At 39.3% G+C, this 23,041-nt stretch overlaps 1 protein-coding gene across 2 annotated transcripts in view; it reads left to right on the top strand.

The window, feature by feature from the left end:
• Positions 1-23,041, top strand: part of STARD13 (StAR related lipid transfer domain containing 13) — a 253,710-nt gene that overhangs the window by 35,712 nt on the left and 194,957 nt on the right. The gene's annotated exons all lie outside the window — the stretch shown is intronic.

Raw genomic sequence — 23,041 nt, 5'->3', positions numbered from 1 at the left:
TAGAGTTTTTAATTTGGCTTTTGATTATGCCCAATTCAGGGTGGATTCCACTTAGCCTTCTCTATAAGCAGAAGTGTTCAGCTCTGGAGGTTTAGTTAAGCCCTATTTCTAACTAATAATAGCAGTATTTATTTGGGAAGGTTTGATTGGGTTTCTTTTCCTTCACAAAGTGAAAAGCTGTAGTTTGCATTTAAAGTCTGCTAAAATCTATCAGAGGGTTTTCTTAGAAGGCTTTGATTCACTTTCTTGATAGCTACATATAAGCTTTTTTAGGATCAATGTCTTGGTTCCAAAATGCAGATGGATTTTGCCTCTCGGTTTTAAGTTACTTGCGTGCCAGCGGTGTTCATGGTTATCATACAATATAAACATGGCTGCACTGAATTGAATCAAAGGTATGTACAGTCCTGTATCCTTTCTTTGGCTGTGGCCAACATAATATGTTCAGGGAAGAAGTGTAATAACAGGATAAGCAGACAGTAAACTTATCTCAGCTTCCCTTGAAGTATTTATCGTGCAGGCACATTGAAGCCAGACACTATATTGCAGTTCTGTGATTAATAGCTCTCAAGGGTCTTTTTTACCACTAGTTGTATCTTCTGTATTCATTTGTTCTTCTGAACATCAAAGCATCTTGTAGCAGTGAGCTCTAAAGTTTAATTGTGGAGTATGTGAAAAACTACCTACTTCTTGTTGTTAGTCTTGCTGAATTATTAATTTGGCTGTAGTTCTTGCACTGTGAAAAACTGAATCTTGTAGGAACTAGTAAATATCCAAATCTGGTTTTTTTTTGGGGGGGTTGTTTTTTAGTTCGTTTTGGGTTTGTTAGTATATTTGACTGTATTTATTTTCAAAGAAACAACCAGTTATTCCTAACTTTTTTCTTTTCCACTTTTAGCAATTAAAAGGCACTTTTATTGCTTGATGCCTTTTCTGTTTTTTCCTCTTTGACACCATAGTTGGAATCTGATAGGTAACTTCATCAGAAGGTTTTTGAAATTGAAGTACATTGTGTCAGCCAAATCACCCATACCTGCATGATCATTCGAAGAACTCAACCTCCAAAAGCCACATTTACATTTCTCTGTTAGCCTGTGTTACTCTCCATGTGTTTATTCTGTACTTAAGCACAGATCACATATGCCACCCTCCATTACTCCAATCCCAAAGCCAATAGGTATTAGCAATAATTACACATGAAGTCAGCAGCTTAGCAGTTTTCTTTCTCCTGATAAGGTGTTTATTTCAAGTTATCCACACAATTTTGATAAAATCTGTTATATTAAAGGTATCTCTAAAATTGTCGTACTGTTCATCTACCAAAGAATGATATGCAAGCCATCATACAAATTCTGTATTTCATTAAATGAGCCTATTGCTGTTCACTGAAACGGAAATTTGAAGGTGGGCTCCACTGGCTTCCTAATTGAAAACATTGTTGTCTTTCCAGTAGCTATTTCCTTTCCTTAGAAAATAAGTTTGCTCTTTTCCATTTCTGCAAAAGCACAAAAATTAGTTCTGATTCGTTGCTTCCTGTAGTTGGAATAGATAGTAGAATTCACTAAAAAGATATTTGCCAGCTTTATTTGTTTTTTACCTTGGCTAAATGTTCAGGCATGTGCAATTATCTTTGCTTAACTGCATTCCCACTAATACTATGTAAATATTTCTGAAGTGATGCTGCAGTAATACTGTTGTTTGGCTAGAAGTGTGTGGGAGAGAAGGCAGAGAAAGTAAGGTGGAGTTTTTTTGGGGGGGGGGAGGGGGGATTTTCTGAAGTTTATATTTCTCTTTCTGCTGAAATTCAGGAATACTAGTACAATAAGTAGCAGTTCCATGAATCTTCATCACTATAGTCCATGTATTATAGCAAATGATTTTGTAATTGTGTAGCAACAGCAGTGTAATGCAGAAAGTACTACTGTTGTTCAGGCCATCATCTAGTCTAGCAACCTACTGGAGGCACAGAATTACTTTAGAAATTAAAGGGCTTTAAATTAGGGAGAAATGTTAAAACTGGGTGTTCACAAATTTTATACAGGAAAGCAGATCATTTACTTCCTTCAAAGTGCTGCTTTTGGTGCGTGTGCTGTAATTTAGGCAAATACAAATAATGTCATGTCTGTCTGCATGCATGCAGCCTGCGTGATCTGTCATGCTTCTCCTATACCCAAATTTTCACTGCTTATTCCTTAATATAAATACTTCACATATATATAAATATATATTGTTTTTTTAAAGGGTATGCCAAAATTACATTTATAACAGTAAAGGGGATGGATCCAAATGACAAAAGGCCTGATTCCTTCTGTGTCACATTCAGGTTGCATATGTTTAAGTCCCATGATCCATAGTGGTATAATACATAACTTGGGAGATGAATCAGACCCATTGTACTTTGATGAGCTCATTTTTCTTCCAATTTTTTATGAGTCAGGAGGTCAAAAAGAACTTAATCTGTCTCCACTCACCAGGAGCTCATATACCCAGGCATTTAGAGAAGCAAATGCTCCATAACTTATTGAGATTATCAAATATAGTGGCGAAGACCAATGTTAGAAATAGCAGGGATGCTGTAATTCAGGAATAATATGCAGAAAATTGCGCAAGACACAGTTGTTCAATTCTCAGTACAAGACAGTGACATTAGCTGCACACTGTTATGGGTACCAACTAGGCTGACAGCTTAGAAGTTACAATGAAGGTTTCTTTGGCAAACTTGTCACAGAAGGTATTCTGTTTATATGTTTTTAAAAGAGAACTCATTACAACTTATTGCTAGAATAATAGTGAAAATCACGAGTTTATGGCAATTATATGTCTCTCTTCATTTCCCCTGAAAAGTTAGTTCACTAACACATTGTGGGGTATTAAAGGAAATGTGTAGCTTAGGCAGGGAAGTCAGGTGCCTGAGACAAACAGCAAAGTTTCCCCTGACAGATGCTGGCATCTTAAGTCTGTGTCTACGTCACAGAGATTCCATTAATGGAAAGACAAAAGCACTTAGCAGCAAGATCCGTCTCACTGTGAAGTAGTTGCCTGAAAGTAGGTCCCCTGGTTGAAGTGCTTTGTGCTCCCAAAGTTCTGGTGTTGGTTGGTTGGATATTTGAAGTAGTGACTGGCTGAGTGGTTAGAGCTGGGTGAGCTAAATCCCTACCACGGCATATAGGTTACAGTCTAGCATTTGATAGGCAGTACACTGAGCAGAGGAAACTTTGAGACCCTGATGGTCTAACTTATGAGTCCAATACTAGGTGGTATAAAAACACCATCAGCAAATATCCTCTAGCTCTTGTCGGTAACACAGTACCATCTGCAGTATGATGTGGATCCATGAGGAAGTAAAACTTCATATATTGGTAACAAGGTAGACTTTTTCCTTTATTTGTGGTAAACCTGCTTTTACAGTTTTAATTACAGTTGATGAGCATAGTTTTGTTTTCTTATGCTTTAGTTCCACAAATAGCTATAGTATATTAAACTGACAGGACTAAAATTAATAATTTTATAGGGTTGGGGCTTGTTTTAAAATGGATTCTCAGTCTGCTTCACTGCTTGGCCACATGAATATGTAGATTGGTGCAAAAGAGGATACCAGTGGCTGGAGATAAGACAGGATGAATTGCTTCTTTCAGCATCACTGCCAAGTACTGTTAGCTTAGACTGTTGGTGGAACTATAGTTTATTTCTGCTAAGCCACTTGATTCAGAAAATGGGAAGCAAAGCACTGCTTTGTAACCCACATGACTGAAAGGTGTTTCTGATTCCTTTAAGAAGATACTCTTTTTTTTTTCTTTGCTGAGAAATGTTGGTTGATGCTATAAACAGTGTTTCAGAGTGTAGATCAGAGGTTCCAGAAATGTCTGATTATCTTCTGACATTGTTTAGAAATGTAATACTAATAATACCAGTCATTATCTCTCTATAGGCAGTGTGATGCTTGCCTGACCCTCTGGCTTTTTGTGAGACCAGAGAAATTTAAAAATAAGAACTGCTGAAGGATAGAATCGTGTTTCTCATGCGCTACTTGTTCAGTATCGCTGCCCTTGGACTAGCTGGGATCAGAGATGATTCCATTACCAAGCATGTGTGACAAACCTTTTATCAGATAGCTGCCAACATCCAGGGCAGAAAGAAGCTGTAATGTGGCGACACATAACAGTTTATATTTCTACTAGGGACTATTTTGGAATTTGAGGATCTTAAAGTATTTACAGACCTTAGGCTGATCCTTTATTTCTCCCTGAAATATGTAAGTGCAGTCTCCATTTTACATCTGAGATTAGAAGATAAGTGTATATAACCTAGCTTGGAAATAAGTTTCACGTGCTGTTACTGCTGGATGCAGTCATAAATTTATTGGTTCATGGTGCAATTTACAGCAGCAGTTATGTCTGTTATCTAGTAAGGTGTGTTTCCCTAGGTAAAGATTAGACAGATCATGCTTTACTCTGGCCTTGCCCCCCATTGATAAAGTTGATAGTAAAGCTCCAAGAAGACTTGTGCAACCTCTGAGCAAAGATTTCTTACCTTAGAGAGCTTTCTGCCTGTTCTGTTGTCATGCCACTTTGTATGACCCACAAAGAGCAAGAAGATGAACTAAGAAGTCTGTACTTGAATGACAGCGACATAACGTTCAGTACTTCGTTTTCTTGACGAGATGGTAGGCACGGACACGCTGTTATTCGGCTTTGTTCAAGCTGAAGATTTCTCTCGATACTACAACTGTGCTTGTAAAAGAAGCATAGCTCATGTAGATAAGAGATGCAGAAATCCTTGTAGAAATCAGGTCCTCACTGACTTCATTAACATCATACTGGTTGGTTGCAGCATGGTCAAGAACAGAATCTATATGCAATCTGTATTTTTGCTACCAGACCATCCTCCCTCATAAAGAGTGCCATCTCCAACTGTTCCCATTCTTGCAAAAACAATTTTCAGTCTATCTTTTAGTCATGTGAATTGTTTTCCTATGTATCTTTAATGTTGATATTAATGATGTAAGCAGATTAGCTCTGTAAGTATAGCTGCAGGTATCCTGCAACATCATCTTTGCAGATTTTTCTTCTTGCTTCCAGTACTTACTATAACAAGTATGCCACTGGGACAGAGGCATGGTGAAATAGTCTGCTAAACTGACCCTCTCTGCTTCCAGCTGTACCCTGTTATGGTGGACTTTCTTGCATATGAACAGGACAGCTACCTTTCCATTCTGTCCCTGCTCTGCCCATACAGTGAGGAGATTACTCTTGACCAGGAGGACTCTACACTTGCAGAAATTTCTGAGATGAACAAGTGCTCCTGGAAAACAGAATCTCTCCTTTAAGATGAACTAGTTTTTTGGTGGTAGAAGAATTTGCTGTCCCAGGAAAAACCTATACTAGCTCTAGCAAAAAAACAGGCTAATAAGGAATGAAGGGTAAAATGACTTTCTCCCCGTTTTTAACAGTGAGAGGTATATATTTCGATATATATAACTAATACTCCAGGCTTTCCCATCCACTTTGTTTCCAGTGCACCTGACAGCACTCTGGCCAAAGTCTCCCCGTAAGGAGAGGTTGCAAACATAAGGGCCCAGTATAGCCCCTTCTCTTTTTCCTTTTGTCTTTATTCCCTCCTCCCATCAGCTTCTTCACACAAAGTTGTCTGTGAACCAGGTAGCACTGTGCTTACACATCACACTGAAATCATGATACCATGCTGAGTTCAAAGAACAGGGGAAGGAGAAATTCAGCATAAATTTTAGCTTTTCTCAGTATTAGTATTTTGTACATGAATGGGTAAACTTTAAAAGATTTCTGAAAGAAAAACTAGCAGATTAAAATCTCATACATATTCTAAACAGTCCTAAATTCTGAGTATAAATTGTCAGTCTGCGCATCTCTGCAGATCAGTGGAACATCAGTGGAAGCAGGATCAGGCTTTGTGAATCAAGAAGATGTAAATGTACCAAAACAGCAAACACTAAATCCATCTCACTGAGCAGATCAAGTATCTGAGTAGCATAGTACATAGTACAGGACTGCTGCCAAAGACTGACGGTCTCCAGGGTTCAGCTCTGAGGGTGGCAGAAGGAGGCCCTCAATTACAAAAGGTTGGTGAATAATATACAGTTATTGTGTTTATTGGAACTGGCTAATAACAAAATGTTGCACATTCTTGTCTGCACATTTTCGTGTCTAAAATTACCTCAAAGAAAGAAGTCACAAAGCCAGTTCGTAGGCTACTGCCTTTTCATTTTAGAAATGGCATTTTGAGCTCTGGGTCCCTTTTAACAATGTTTAGAAATCTTAAACTGGAACTCAGCATTGCAGTGTTTCTGTATAATAGTAAGAAATGGTATCATTATTATCAAATGCTTGGGTTGAGTTTTTTATGAGGAAGGACCAGGATTGTTACCAGTTAATGTTCTTGCTGCTTTTTATTGGGATTTTGTTTTTGCATGTATCTGATTAGAATTAAAAAGGGATTATTTTGTTTGGCTTTTACTTTGTCTTTTGTGTGATTTCACTAGTACAAAAGCAGACCAGAGAAACCAAAGTCATCCCAAAGACACACAACCCAAAAAGTTTTCCGCATGCACACCTATAGATCATCACATTTGTTCAAATTTACCACGTACCTTTTAAATTTTTCTCAGAGTATTTTAGGGAGGAGATTCCAAGAGTTTGCACCATAACCATTCTGCATACAGATTGTTGGATAGCAAAGGGGTTCTTTTATTTCTTAGTAGTAGTAATCATGAACTCCAAATGGACTGAAAAGCCCCTGGTTTTTGAGATGTTAGTGTCAATTCCAAGGAAATAAAATACATCATTATGATTCATTTAGGAGCAAATTGTGGTGTGTTTCAGAACTGACCAAAAGATATTAGTTGAATAGTTTGGTGAATTTCACCATGTTCCAAAGTGAAATACTTATTTTTTTTTTTCATAATTATTTGCTCAATTCTATTTCTTTCTGATAAAAATGTTGACATCAGCTGGAGATGATAATCCTAATGTAGCTATACAGCAACTAAAATTACTTTGAACTGTTACAGTTAAATCACTTAATCTAATAGAAATACTGATTTAATTTTAAATTACATTAATGGTATCCGTTTTACATAGTATTTTCAGATTTAGTATTTTAACTTAGTTTTTATAAGGTTTATTAGGAGGCAAGGGCCATGCTTTATGGGATATTTTTTGCAGTTTTTGTTTGGTTTTTGGCTTTTGTGGTTTTGGGAGTGTGTTGTGGGGGGTTTTTTGTTGTTTTTAAACTCACTGAGTTACCTGTGTAAGAAAGGAAAGCACTTATTTCCCTATATTCATAAAATGGCTTTGCAAATTATAGTATGTAATTATTTTCGGATGGATGTGGACAAGATAATTTATGTGCATTTTTTGCACACAATATAAAGTAAAATTAAAGTTTCCAACTAATTTTGGAGTAAAGTTCATTTGACGTAGTTCGAAAGGTGTATGAAGTTCAAATCTCTATTTGGAGGAGACTGGAATTGGTAATTTTTATTGCTCAACTTTACATGGCTATTTATGTAGTTCAGTCTGATAATGTTTATGTTGTAAGTAAAGCTTTAAATGAGTGAGCAACCACAGGAGCAGTTGGGAAATAGTGACCTACCTCTGCAAGGGCAGCCAGCAGGTCCACCAGGGATGACAGTAGCAGCAGCATGGCTGGGCTTGGTTGTGATTTCAGTAACACCCCATGAGCAGAGACTGTCAGCAGAATCTGTTGAGTGAGCACTTTTCTGAGCCAGCCCAGTTTCTGTCTCATAACAACTGTCCCAGTGAGATTTGTCATCTGGGTCCAGCTGTAGTGACAACATGAGAGCTGCAGAAAGGCATGGATTGATTAGTACATACATCCCAAATTCAGCCTGTGTATGCTACTTGGCTTTTATAGATGTCTTTATCATATGTAAATTGAAATATTAAGTATTCTATAATGACATTTGTTATGTTAATTTTCAGCTCTTCTAGCCGAATCCTTTTGCAGAAACTATAATGCAAGGTGCCAGTACTCTCAAGTGCTGTTTTTCATGGTGTATGTGTAATAACACCGTTTGCAGGAACACAGTCACATTTCATAATACTGCAATCTTATTAATCATACCATGAAAATTGCTGACTTACATTTCAGCGTTAGTACACAGCCTCAGAAGTGCATTGCTTTTCAAGGACAGACTGAAATGTCCCGATTCTTTGTCAGTAGATGTGGGATGCAAACTGTCAAAATAAGAATCTCCATAAATGCTTGCAAGAGGCAATTGGGAACCATTTATACCATGCATATGCAAATATAAAGAGCGATAACCTTACTTCCATACAGTTAACTTTCTACTCAGTTAAGTGCAAAAGGGAAACAATTTATCTCTCTCTACTTCTGTTTGCATATTTATACCAGCAGCTGGGCTTGTTCTTTTATATGCAACACACAGATAATTTAATCGGGTACAATTTTCTTCTATGTTTTGTAACAGTCACAAAAAAGAACAGGCAGTAGACTGCACCAGCTCCCATGAGTGAGATTGGCAGGCATATGCTGGACTGGGCCCTACCAGACTGTCTGTTGTCTTTTTGTTTGTGGACTTTCTTGAGAAGAGGTTTTTTTGGGGAGGTATGTACGATAATACCTTATCTGTCTGTCTCCATGTCAGTTTTTAGCTTACTCTTTTTTTCTGGCCCTGTGATATATTTGTTACAAGAAGTGACAAAAATGAGTGAATATGTTCTGTGTGTTTAGTTTTATCAAAGTAATTTCTCTTCCAGTGCATCTCTTACTTATTTTCACCATCTTGGCCTCTGTTCTGGGACTTGTGTCATTCTTATTCAGGCAGAGTTTTCTCAGCTACTTCACATGTTGATCAGACAGCACATGATTGAGCTGGAGCCTATGGCTTTTACAATAGTTGTTCACAGCAAGAGGAAAGTGGAGATTCAAATATTACCAGAGATGTATAGTTAAAAATGTGTCCTGCCTGGACTGCCAAAGTGCTTGTGTGGTGCTTTGGAGCTTGGGTAGAGTCGGACCCCTGGTCCCACTTAAGCAGTGGTGCAAAGGTCTCTCATAATACAAGCTTCCAGGCTCTTTGTACACTGGAGAGCTTGTAGACTGCTCTCTCCAGTTTCCCACGCTAGGGAAGAAGGGACTTCCATCCATAACGCACCAGTGACAGAGGCTGGCACAATGCATAGGGAGAGCATTTTTTATGCAAATGAATGCAGCAAATCATGCATCCCGTCTCTCTAACAGAGATAATCCCTCTCAAGGTACAACTTTCTCTTGTGCTTCTGTTGGGAGGAGGCATCATTGCCCAACTGTCACCCCCTTGTTCTGGGATGTAGAGAGTCTCACACTGCTGAAATAGGATTATGCATCCCTTTGTGTAAATGGTGTGCTCTAAAATTAGTAGCTGCAGGATGGCCCAAGATTCTGCTTAAGTTGAGCAGCTTTTTCAGAAAGCTTAATTTTTTTTTTTATCTCTTAGGTGTACCAGATCATTTCCCAGGACTTTTCTTACTAGTTTCTGAAATTCATTTTTCTATTTTTTTCTTAACTAATGCGTTTATAAATATACATATATGTATATAGAAATACTTTTTATATATTATGTATGGTTTTGATGGACTTTAGTTTTTTAACAGTAACTCTATGTTCATGGGTACCTAAGTGTATGGTTCTAACAGCCAGTCCCCTGGGCACTGTTGCCTCACTGAACTGTGTTTAGCTTATCCAGAAGCCTCTACGGGTCTTCAGCTCTTTTAGAGAGGGACCAGCACTACACAGCACTTACTCTCTGATCCAGAGTGTAGCCCTTGGGAGTCAGGGAGTATGGGGCAGTGGTCCGTGCCTGAGTCTCCTGTTGACCCAGATCATGAAGCACATCCAGATGAGAGTCTGGGTTGCTGTAAGAGGGCTTATAAGAGAAAGCCTTTGTAGTAGGGATAATAGTTTTAAACTAAAAAAGGGTGGATTCAAACTAGATATAAGGAAGAATTTTTTTTTTACAATAAAGGTGGTGAAACACTGCCACAGGTTGCCCAGAGAGGTGGTAGATGCCCCATCACTGGAAATTCTCAAACACGGGTTGGACTGAACTTTGAACAACCTGGTATAGTTGAAGGTGTCTCTGCTCACTGCAGGGAGAGCAGACTAGATGACCTTTAAAGGTTGCTTACAAACCCAGTGCAAGCTGGGATTCTATTCTCCATGCCTTAGATAGAGTGTGAGAGCTTGGCTCCTCAGCAGTCTTCATCATTGCTCTCATAGAGCTCTGGACTTTACCAGCTGCTCTCAGAATAGAGCTGCCCCTCCATTTTTCTGAGGTCTGGAGAATATCTGCAGAATAGAGAAATAAGTCCAGTGTCACATAAATGCGCTGCCAGTAAGGGAAAGCATATCAAATCCAAGCCTGAAGCTGTGGGGTCTGAGAATATAAGGCGAGTTGAGGGTTGGGTTTGTGGTTTTGAGGTTTGGAGGGTTTTTTTTTTTTTTTAGAATGACTTTACTGAAAGTAAATAATAAAGCAATAAGATCTTTCAAGCAAAACACACAGCAAGAATGAGAAAGTGTGTTGATATTCTCCAGTATTTAAATTTTCCTTTTTTTTTTTTTTCAGTTTTTTCTGTTATGGGCAGGGGAAGGTTCAGACATGGAAGCCTTGCTGCTATAATCACCTGGTACTCATGGAAAACATACAAAAGCTTCAGAAAATAAGTTTTCTGCTATCTTTCCTACTGTTTGGAGGGAAGTAGAACTTCAGAAAAATTATTTGCAGGTTTCTATTTAGCTACCATTCAGATTGCGTTTTGGCAAATTTCCAGAACTGAACACAGAGTGATAAAGTAGTGATTTTGAGATTAACTGCTAGTTGTTAGATGGGGCCTGCTGATGATCCACATTAGGAGAAAGTTCACACATTATTTGAAGCAGCCAAGTGTTATAATTATGACCTTCTTTAAATTGGCAATATATGGTTTAAATATTACAATGACTAATCACTTGATACAAAACCAGAGTGCTCAGAAAATAAAAGTGCCTGAAGCTTTCGTATTGCAAAATACCCTGATGCAGATTCTCAGATGAGCCGTTAAAGCAAACTTGAGAACATTGTGGGTTAGCCTGCACACTGCAAGTCGGAACTGAAAATTTGCAGAGGTACGTGCGTGTCTTAAAACATGAGCTAACAAACTGGAGTTTGCATCTGGGACTGTGAATCTGGACTGAAACAGTGCAGCCTCAGAGAGGAACTGAAGCAACACATAGTGAGAGAGACCTCAAGAAGACTCTAGGCTACACCCCTGTACAAAATCAGAATTGCCTATATGTGATACCTATACATGATCCTAGAATGTTCTAAGAAATGTGTTGTAGTTTGTGTAAATTGACCAAATGTGACCCATGGTTTTGCCTACTATACAGGGATCTCTATACAGATATACAAAATTCATCTATACAGAAATACAAAATTCATCAAAACACAGATACTGACAGACAGTGATTCCCAGGAGATCTGTGGCCTGGTTCAGGTGAAAAGGGAATCCTATTCTCTTTTAATTTCCCAGGCTGAATGCCTCCTCTCTCCCCTCAGTAATTACAACTCAGCAGGAAGGTTTGTTGATGACAGGCACAAGGTATCTGGGAGCAACCTGAAATACCCTACGGCCAGAGGAGGATCAGAGGTGGTCAGTGGGACAGAGACATGCAAGAACAGGCAGAAGCTATGGGAAGCATCACGAGTGACTCAGCAGGTGGCACTCTTCCCTCTGCATCAGCAGCGAGGTGAGGGCACAGCTCCCGTCAGTGCTCAGCATCCCTCTGCAGACAAACCGGTTTAGGATGCAGTCTTAAATCCAAAGCCTTTTTTTTTTTTCTGATGGAATCGCCCTCGATTCATGTATAAAAATAGTTTTCCAAAGGGTCTTGAAATTTCAGCTCAGATAATCTGCCTAATGAGATGTCTGTCTATAGCTTTGGCTCTGTAAATTATTCTTCATTCCTTGTTCAGGCAGTGCAATGCTAACACAACTGTGCTTTGATGTCAGGCAGAACCGTCTTTCTAGACCAGTAGTGATTCTGGTCTGTACAGTCAGAGCATTTAGAGATGCAAATCCTCTTTCTTCTAGACTGTTTTCTGTGTTGCACTGGCTTTTCAACCAGTCATTCAGTCTGTTTGCAGATTGAATTTAGTGAGAGCTTAGACAACTCACGTAGACTTGAAGTCTAATGCTGTAGGAATGTACACCATCTTTTCAGTTAAGCCTTTTTAATAGGGAACCTGGTTTGAGTGATTAAAGTTCTCTTATTCATCCAGTCCCAGCCCTTGTGATGCTATAAAAAACTAGAAAGTTTTGGCAGTATATGGTTATAATGAGTTTTAATCCCAAGCTGTAACTGTACCAGAGTCTCAGTGACTTCTTGCCTGATTTCTTTGGGTGTTGTTTTTTGAAGCATCACCAAGTACTTGCCTTTGAGTCCTTGTTTCACAGCAGGAATTAACCCCAGGATTGGGACTGCCTGGTTCTGTGTTGACAGAAGTTTGCACAGTTGTTTGCTTTGCTTATGCTAGGAGCCTCCTTCTGTCATAAGCTCTTTGGAAGTTTTTATATACACTTTTTTTGAGAGTGCTTCTTAGGATATTTAGCTTGAATATACTTGTGATCTCATCAGCAAGAATAGCTTGTGGCCCTTGGGAAATCAGAATGTTTCTCTGCTCCCCACAGTCCTGGCTAGCCTACATTGTACCTGTGGCCTGCTTCCTGTTGGCTGGAATGTGTTTCACGCACTTACTATCCAACAGCCTCCTGCAGTGCCATTCATTTAGGATGTGGCAAAGCAGAGTATGATGGGTTTTGTTGATTGTTTCACACAAAATGCATCAGGAAAATTATTTTTATTTATTTATTTACTTACTTATTTATATTAATGTTATAGCTCCTTTGAAAGTGTGTGGCCAACGTCTCCGTCTAGTCACTGCACATGAGAGAAGGTTGATCTTTAGTGGGGAGTTTTACAAAGGTGCCTGTGGAAGGACTCATTCAACCTTTTTCATGGTATCTGTGGTGATGGTGTCCCAGGAGTTTCCATCCCTGGTCGGGGTGTGCTTCTTGGGAGTGGTCTCAGAGGAGGTACTTCTGGTGCATTCATGGCAGCTGTAAGCATGACGTCTGATCTTGTCTGATAAGGAGATATCACAGCATGCTTAGGGTTGGAACGGACCTTAAGATCATCTAGTTCCAACCCCCATGACATGGGCAGGGATATCTTACACTAGACCGTGTTGCCCAAGGCTCTGTCCAACCTGGCCTTGAACACCACCAGGGATGGAGCATTTACCACTTCTTTGGGCAACCCATTCCAGTGCCTTGCCACCCTTACAGTAAAGAATTTCTTCCTTATATCCAAGCCAAACTTCCCTAGTTTAAGTTTGAACCCATTGCCCTTTGTCCTACCACTACAGTCCCTAATGAAGAGTCCCACCCCAGCATCCTTATAGGCCTCCTTCAGATATTGGAAGGCTGCTATGAGGTCTCCATTCAGCCTTCTCTTCTCCAGGCTGAACAGCCCCAACTTTCTCAGCCTGTCTTCATATGGGAGGTGCTCCAGTCCCTTGATCATCCTCGTGGCCCTCCTCTGGACTTGTTCCAACAGTTCCATGTCCTTTTTATGTTGAGGACACCAGAACTGCACACAGTACTCCAAGTGAGGTTGCACGAGAGCAGAGTAGAGGGGCAGGATCACCTCCTTCGACCTACTGGTCACGCTCCTTTTGATGCAGCCCAGGATACAGTTGTCTTTCTGGGCTGCAAGCACACACTGCAGTCAGCTCATGATAATTTTTCTCATCAACCAACACCCCCAAGTCCTTCTCCACAGGGCTGCTCTGAATCTTTTCTCTGCCCAACCTGTAGCTGTGCCTGGGATTGCCCCGACCCAGGTGTAGGACCTTGCACTTCACCATGTCAAACCTCATGAGGTTGCCCTTGGCCCACCTCTCAAGCGTGTCATGGTCTCTCTGGATGGCATCCCTTCCCTCTAGCATGATAACCACACCACACATTCCCAGCAAATTTGAGATACAGCCCACAGTGGTTGAAGTTCAAGATGAACTTTTTTTCACTATACCTGAGGTTCACAAAATCAATGGTAGGGATGAATTCCATAGCTTAATGCATGAGCTCAGACTAAATTAAAAACCTTCAGTAAGGACCAGAAGAGGTCCAGACTCCCCTGAAAATAAAATCCTCTGGGCTAGTGTCACACAAGTAGGCATTGGTAGGAAGTACAGTACATGGTAGACATTCTTAAAGAAGTCTGTAGATCCATCCCCTGGTTGCACTGTCACAGGAGCTTCATTTTCTTCTAGAAAGATTTATGTAAGTACACAGAAGAACCATTACTGTAAGTTTGTTTCACCTAGCAGTATTAGCAACTGAACAATGAGGTTAGTTGTTTGATAGCAGCTATGAGTATGGCATTTATCAAAGTGGGAGGGCTTTTTTCCCCTAAGATTTATATCAGTTTAAGATATTAAAAATTATGTTAAACAGGTCCCTCTAGCTCTGGAATGAATTACTGGTATCAGACATTCTCCAGCTCTGAAGGCCTCAGGGTCATTATGTGGAAACAAAAATTATGTACCATATGGCACATCTAAAATATTCAGTAATTTGAAGAGAATGTTTGCCGAAAACAATTTTTACAGCAAACCAGGCTGTAAATTTTCTGTAGCTTTGAAAATACACTATGAAAGAAATTAAAGGACAAAACAGTGAAGTGAATACTCTGCTTTGCTTCTTGAAGCTGTAGGTTTATTTGAGAATCATTATATTCTTTTCATTGTACAAAAGCACTCATCAGACCTTTTCAACTGTAAACTCTAATGCTGATTAATGTGGTAGGGTGGGGATCTGAAAGCATTCTGTAAACATGACTATTTCCTGACGGGCATTTCTGCAGTGATATGTCTCATCTGCTTCTGGAAGTTTTGCATCTCCAGCTTTCTGTGTCAGGAGAAAAATGCCCACATGCAAATAAGTGAATTGCAATATTTAGGTTTTTAGATCAGAGAAAGACACATCATGTTCTTCGTTTTGCAGCTGGAAGGCAGAAGGGCAGAATGCGAATATTTGCCCAGCATCCCATATGAGGTCTCTCATATTACTGGAAGGATCAACTGGATCTTTCAAACTGCAGTCCTGCATCATCAATCACAAGATTGTCCTCTTTGCTGTACAGACTGTCTTGTTTGCTCACATCAGCACCTGCTTTGCTTCTCCATACCTATCCCAGAGTACAAGATGGCATTCTTTGTAATAACATTTACTCCTTCAAACTTACTACAGTAAGGAAAGTCCTGAACCCTGCTTAAGGCAATTCAAGGTACTCTTGACAGATGTCCCAGTAAAGTCAGAGTAGTTGCAGTTTAGTGACTCAGCATCCCAATAACATGGCTGACATCCAGTAGCTGCCCAGTTTATACCCTGCTCTGTCTGCAAAGCCTGCATTTGCAAAGCAAGGAGTCTGGCAACTAAGAAGATAACTCAGCTGGCGCACACCACTGAGGCTCTTAAAGGTAACAATTCCCTGGTTTGACTGAAAGGTACACATTTGTGGTAGGCATTTCAACACAGCATATTCACAGGCATCCTGTTCTTGTTCAGTTAGTCTGCTGGAATTGCCTGTTCTTTCTCCTTTTCCCTTTTTTTTTTTTTTTCTTCTTTGATATTTCCGTTCTCCAGAGTTTAAAAAAGAGAAGGTGCAAGCCTACATGGTGCTGCTGGGACCCACACATTTAGTTGCACAGATCAGCCATCTGCTTTGCACGCTATAGTTTCATTCCTTGTTATACACGTATTATGGGAATATTTATTCTGTCAATGACTAGCTGTTTGCTCTTAATATACTTCCATCTGCATATAAATTTGTTGAACCACTCCCCTTAGGCATATGAAAGTTTGGCTTTCCCTTTAAGGTGTCTATTACTATGCAATTAGATTTACCATATCATCATCATCAGGATGTTTGGCTCCCACACCCACTGCAGGATGCGCATGTGGAAGATGGGCTGGGAGAAGCAATTTTCAGAACTCCTCAGGTGCAAAAAACATTGAGTTTTAGAGTGACAGCCAGCAGAGCTGGAATCCAGGAATTACGGAGGACTCATAGACACCTCTAGGTATCAGTAGGGGTGTGGATTGCTAGGAATGACTTATTGCATGGTTTGTGCTACATACCTGGCAGATTTGCTTTCATTGAAACTTCTGGTGGGCTTTGAGGGAAGATGTATGAAGAGAAGATCCCTCATAGGCCTTCTTTCTGGGTGGACCCAGAACAATACTGAGTTGCAGCTGAGGATAAAAAAAGACAGATTCTGATTTCTGAATTATTTAAACTTCATGGAATGCGGTTCATGCACCGTGAATAGAGATAACGAAGGAGCAAAAAAATAAGAGGTAGCTTAGAATTTAGGGGTTTGTCTGCTCTCTTCTGGTTTTGCTTTATTTCCCCTGCATGAAATGACTCAGAATAATGTATTTTCTCAGCAATTCTGCTCCTGTTGAATTCTAACCAAATCCTAAGAAACAGGGCCAGATGCCCCAGCAGTGTCCATTTTAGCATTTGGCATATGGTCCCACTTGCCCTGACTAGCTTTAACTGTCAGAAATCATGTGCTTTTGAAAATTAATTAGATTCTCTTTCTCATGCTAATCAATATTGGTAGCATTTTGTCTATGAAAATTTTTATCCCAGGAGCATGGATCTTTTACGTGCTTGCCAACAACTGCCAGCTATCCCTGGGGAAATGATGTGTTCAGGCGTATCTCACTTTAAATAATTTTTAAAGTAAACACTTTTCTTTGTCTTGCATATGAGTTATGACCCTAATGACCCCTGGTTCTGAGTTTCCTTTCTCAACATTTCCTCTCCCCAGACTTCTCCTGGTGATAATGCTGCACAGTGTGGGAATGAGCCCCGCTTGCCTTTTATTCCTACGTATTTACCTGACACTTTGCCAATGTGTTATTATGCTGCTTTTTATATTCAGAAATAATTTCCTGAATCTCATGTTGTGAAGATCAAAACCCACTTTTCAGCAAGGTGTATAGTAGACCAAAATCTCAGTTCCTGGGTAGAGATAGTTGGGCGGTAGGCACATGGGCTGTTAGAGGAAGAATAGGAAAAGCATAAAGCACAGTGGCTTACTAGAGGCAGTTCAGTCCCTGTAGAAGCATGATGAGCTCCAGCAGGCTTTGGCACAAAACTGCAAGAGCTTTGAAGAATGTTACTGATGCCTGAGGTGAAGGCATCTATTTTCTCTGTTTAGCCCACCTTATGCAAGGAACTCTTGATGAACTTTGTTGAAAGCCAAAAGATTGAATGGGGAATTTTCGGCATAATGGCTTTTATTGGAAGACTGTCTTCCTGTTTTGTTTTGTTAGTTTGGGTTTTTCTCTCTCAAGAACAAGATGTTGGTTAGAGCTGTGGCTTGTTCTGGTTGATTCATGGCTTCTGAGTGGGTATCTTGATGTTACATGACATCTTGTTATTAACTGGTTCTCTTAAGGCTCTAAGCAAGTGTTTGGAAATCATTGCTACATTATAGATTCATTGTTAGGACCAATAATTTAAGACATATGTTTACAACTTAAAATTGCTTTGTTTGTAATGGGAAAGCAGGCATAGTTGTGGCTACTTGAATATTTGATAATGATGTTGTGAACACAATGCAAGACACTGTGCAAAGTCCTGCAAGTCTGGAGATATATATATGTTCCCGTGGAGGTCAGTAGAAGTCCATCTACTGTAGAAGTCCTACAGGAGCTTCTTCAAGACCAGAGCACAGTGCCTGTGGGAACACTCAGCAGCCCTAGAAATACCTGGACCATTCATTCACCACTTTTGATAACTGACCCCTCAATGAAGGATATTGCTAATTTCACCTCCTCACAAAAATCTCACTCGGTTTCATTGTATCTCTCCTTTATAATCTTTCTTGACCAACGATTGCCATCATATCCATCCTTCATCCTTACTTCTCCATTGCCAGCTTTACTGACAGATCCAGGACTGAGAGTTAAATTACAAATCTGGCTTTATCTGGCTAACATCACCCAGAGCCATTGTGGTGTCTCTGCACCTTGCTCTCATGTGATTCTTATGTAGGAATACAGAACACAGACATCCAAGTTGGCTTTGCATGACTGGCAGAGCTTGTTCACTCCATCTCCATGCTTCATCTGTAATATGCTTATGGGCCAGCACCGAGGTCCACATCATCCATCAGAAAACTCTGAACAAAGAGTCCTTAATGTTTTAACTGCATTGCAAATTGTTTTATAGACATAGAGTCAATTTATTCACAATGGAAAATAATTTCTTTCTGCAGTTAATGTGCTGCTTCTGAGCAATAAGAAATAATTACAGAACAATTGGAAAGAATTTGCTGGCAGGTGGAGAAAAGTTAATTTGTGTGAAAATCAACAGTAAAAATATTGTTTAAGTAGGCTGTATTTTCTTTGGATACATGTACCTCAGCAAAAGAATTTCATTTATAACACTTGATATAAATAGTGTGATAACACTTCACAGAAGCTTCACTTATCAGGGGAATTCCAACTTCTTACCAGAGAGTGAAGCATACTGGTTGTCATGCCATCCTTGTAAATATTTTATGTTGGCTTAAGACTCAAGGGCAGACATCTATTTTTACTTAGTGTTTGTGAAGAACTATGAACCTAAAAAGCTTTTGGTATTAAACATTTAGCAGTAGCAAAGTCAGTTCAAAGCTGTCTCCAGAAACAGAAATTGTGATGCAGCATTTTTTGTTTGGTTTTATATTATATTTGTTGTTTGCTGTACTTCTCTGGTGAAGATGTCTGTAATAAACAGTTATTCCAAACCACAGCATCCAGTCAGGAAATCAGATTGGAAGTCAGTATTCAGAAAGCATAGCCTAGCTTTCCTCTTTAAGGGACTGCCTTGCATTGACATCTTCAACAGTAACTTGCTTTTTTAATTATTTTTTAAAGCAGTATTGCCTGCATGCCAAAATAATGAGACCTGTAGACTGGCAAAGACAGCTCGTTTCTAATGTGCATTCTATACCATAGTCTCCTGTCACAACAAGCTTTCCTGGGTATCCAGTGTTTTTTCGAAGAAATGACATAAAGCTTCTATTTGGGACATAATCTGAGGTTCTTAAAACCACCAAAAAAAAAAAGTGTTATGTGCTCTTGATTAAAATAAAAAAGTTTGAGAGCTGAAGACTTTACTGTGCAGATAACCAGCTGGTAAAAATGTTGTGGTGCCTGAGCTACATTGCCTGTTAACACAGACTCTTCAGCTGTATCCATGCGTTTGGAAACGGGCAGAGAGATTCAGTCATTCAAACACTTTAAAATAATATATCCAGCAGTAATATTTATTGTAGAATTCAGATTTCAATAACTTCATGCTCTTCTGTGTTTCCCTGGCAGACTCTCAAAAGCCAACCACAGCACCCGCTTGAGTGGCCATACCTACTTTTTGGCTTCTGCCTGCATTAGTGCTGGGTTTGAGTTGTTGCTGCTGTGAGACGCCGGTGTGTGACATCATTACTAATTAAGTCTGAATACAGAGCTATGTTTGAGAGCCAAAGGAAGTGCAGGAAGGAAGCTGAGTGTCAATGAGTCATGTCATATGAATGCGTGGCAAGCAGTTATTGATAACATACAGCCAAACCACAATGTTGATTTTGGAAGATTTGGCATGGGAACCAAAAGCATCATACTGACCTAAGTTGTGTTTTGTTTGTATTTATATTTCTAATAATGCTGGTTTAGCTTTTTTGAAAATTGTTTCTTTTCAGTTACTCTTTATTTATTTCGCAGTTCTTGCTAGAATAAGGACTCTCAGGGACTTGAACATTTAATCTGTGTAAACAAGGCATCAGCATTTTTCTGAAGACTGTCTCCCATTTTCTGTGTGAAGGAAAAATGTCTCTTTAGTGGCAGGCACCCTGCCTTGTAATTTCCGTTGTGTGAGTTTGGACATCTGTGCGATTATCCTCTGGGAACACTTGCAGCCTGACACACATGCATCTAGTCTAGCTATTTTTAATCATGGCTTTTCAAGTGTCTGTAGTGAGTTTGGTGACATGAATGGGAATAGTGTTTTCCAAATTTGAGTCCTTTGATATTTGCTTTTTGTAGTCCCTCAACCATGCTAAAATGTTGAAGTATCATAAAGGTTAATCACTTCCAACTGTCCAGGAAGCTTCATTACAAAACTTGAAAATATTATAGTGCCCACAGAATTTGAATGCAAAGCTGCATTTGAAGATTACAAGAAATATCTAATGTCTGTGTTAGGGTAGCCATATCTATATTGGAACATAACATACTGGGAACCAGTAGTCTCTAAGCTTTTTGAAAGTTATTTTTAAATTAAAATATGATCATATATGTATTTTGGCTTAATTTATAGGAAAGGCAATATTTCTGTATCAGCAACAGTTACTGTGAGAGTGGTTCATCTTGCAGGAGAGTTACCATTTTTTCATTTTACTCTCCAGGCCAAAACTGATCCCAGGTAACAATCTTTTCTTTACCTGTCCATTTCTGTCACAGCTCCAGGGACTATATACCTTTACTGCTTACCTTACTGCACTGAAAAGTTCTTCATCACCTCTCCTATTGCCCATTGTGTGTGAAGTAATTGTAAAACAAGATCTGAAGAGTAATGATACAATTCAGGTCTCAGATCTCTAACTGATTTCCATTCCAATAATTGAAGGACACTTGAAAAGACACTGCACAGTATTTGGATTTGTAAAACAGTATTTTAAGTGAGGTTACAGATACAAAGTTTAAGAATGATATAAATCTTGTTGTATTATCAAATAATGAAGAATACTTTGTATTACAAGTTTATTTAAAACTGGTTATTTGAAGGTTAATAGAATAAGAGAGAGAAAAAAAAAAAGGCTTTAAAGGATTCGTGTAAACATTTCCTTGTCCACAATGTAGGATCAGGTAGATCTATGTCAATTCTGAGAGATGTTTGTGTGCTCTGTTTTTTAAGACCTCTGATGATGAAGATCTCACAATCTCACTGTGCAGCCACTGCTTCACTATATGTTAACATTAGAAAATTTATTCATTACAGTGTAAAGTTTTTTTGCCAGTTAAATTAATTTCTGTTGTCTTCCTCACATATGGATAAAATATTATTTTCTTTCTCTTTATGACATTTGTTTAAAAACTGCTCTCATGTTTCAGACCACTCTTTTCTAAATTGACAATCCTACCACCGTTCAAATTTTCCTTGCAGTTCACATTTTCTAGATCCATGATAATTTTTTGTTTCTTTTGGCTTGTCCCTGCTCTTTTTGACATGCATTGCCCAGTCCTGAATGCTTCAGATGACTGCAGTTCAACAGGAATCACTATCAGGTTCACAGAGCTCTATCTGACATTGGAGACTGATAATTCACAAAAGTAATCCCTCTGGATTCAGCAGCACCACTGAGCTTCTCAGAGTGGGAAAGGAGTCCTACCACTCAGGTCTACCAGATGTTACTGTGGAGACCATTTTCCTCATCCATAGTTTCAGCCATATTTTCAAGCTATGCCTCTCTTTTTTACTGTATCAGATATAAGGTCTTTATTTTCACTTCCAACTTCTTTAACAACCTATTCCTTTCTTACCATGTTCTCTTTGTAGCACATTCCCGCACCTTCTGTCTTTCCATTCCCAAATCCCAAATTCCTAGATTTAAGGCAGTTCCTTTGTGATTTCTCTTACTTGGGACCTCATGCTTTAGGGAATTTCTTTGCAAGCAGCCAGAGCTCAGATGGTGGAACAGGTTGCCCAAAGAAGTTGTGAATGCCCCATCCCTGCACATGTTCAAGGCCCTGTCCCTGGAAGGTGTCCCTGCTCATGGCAGGGGTTGGAACTAGGTGATCGTTAAGGTCCCTTCCAACCCAAACCATTCTATGATTCATAAAACTCTGTTTCTGGAAAAGCTTGGTGGGAGTTAAGCCATTTGTGCACTGCACACAGTAGTTCACCAGGCCAGTATGGTTGTGGTGATTCTGTGTTCTCTCGTGTTTACATGCTGTTGTCTCAAGTCTCTTTTACACTTACAAGGAAAGCTTTCTTCAATATAGGACATTTTTTATATGTCAAATGAGAAGTACTTCACACAATAGATTTGGCTATAGTAAATACGATAATACTAATAGCAATACTGGTAAATCTGTTAGGGAGGTATGGCCCTGTACAGAGCCTGCTGTTCCTTGTGGGAGGAGCCAAATACTTCAGGGAATACACTTCTATTGTCATATATGCTTTTCCAGCCCACAGAATTATGCTTTAATAGTATTTCCACAGGACAACAAGGTGAGCCAAGGCCTGGTCATTACAGAGGTTTTTTCATGTAATTCAGTGCTTAAAAAAAAAACAGTATGAAAGATTCTCTTGGCAAAAGATGTAAATGTGAAGAGCAGCTGGTAATCCCATGAAGATCCTGCTCATCTTAGTACATGCCACTGGGGATACTGACAATTTGTCTTGGAAATGAAATGGTTGAGAAGAGATTTTGGCACTCAATCAGCAAAAGATCTGACACTCATAAAAGCAGAACTGTATTTATGACATAGTTCAACAGTTAATTGGATTTATATTAATATGAAATCCAGCATCTATTTTTGATATCTATGTGTGTGCTTAAAAATAGAATTGCATTCCGTTAGGAGAGAGAGAACACTTCCTTTGTTATCAGAAGAGCATAGCTCCTACCATAAGAGCTCAATAAAACATCTTCGCAATTTTGTGGGGTTCTTCATTGAACAAATGGTTTTCTTGCAGCCCCCTCCTCCACTGTCTTAATTTTATAGCATAATGAAAACAAGATGGAGCAAACTGTAAGTGAGCTACGATCAGAAGAACAGTTTTAGGGGGGTAATAGCTGAATACATAACAGTTACATAACTGGAAGGAAGGCCAGAAGGTATAAATGTTTCTCATTTATACATCCATATGTACATGTGCA

Source organism: Melopsittacus undulatus, chromosome 2, assembly GCF_012275295.1.
Source record: "Melopsittacus undulatus isolate bMelUnd1 chromosome 2, bMelUnd1.mat.Z, whole genome shotgun sequence".
Classification (NCBI taxonomy): domain Eukaryota; kingdom Metazoa; phylum Chordata; class Aves; order Psittaciformes; family Psittaculidae; genus Melopsittacus; species Melopsittacus undulatus.
Note: the sequence above shows the minus strand (reverse complement) of the source record. Positions and strands in the feature narration are given on the sequence as shown.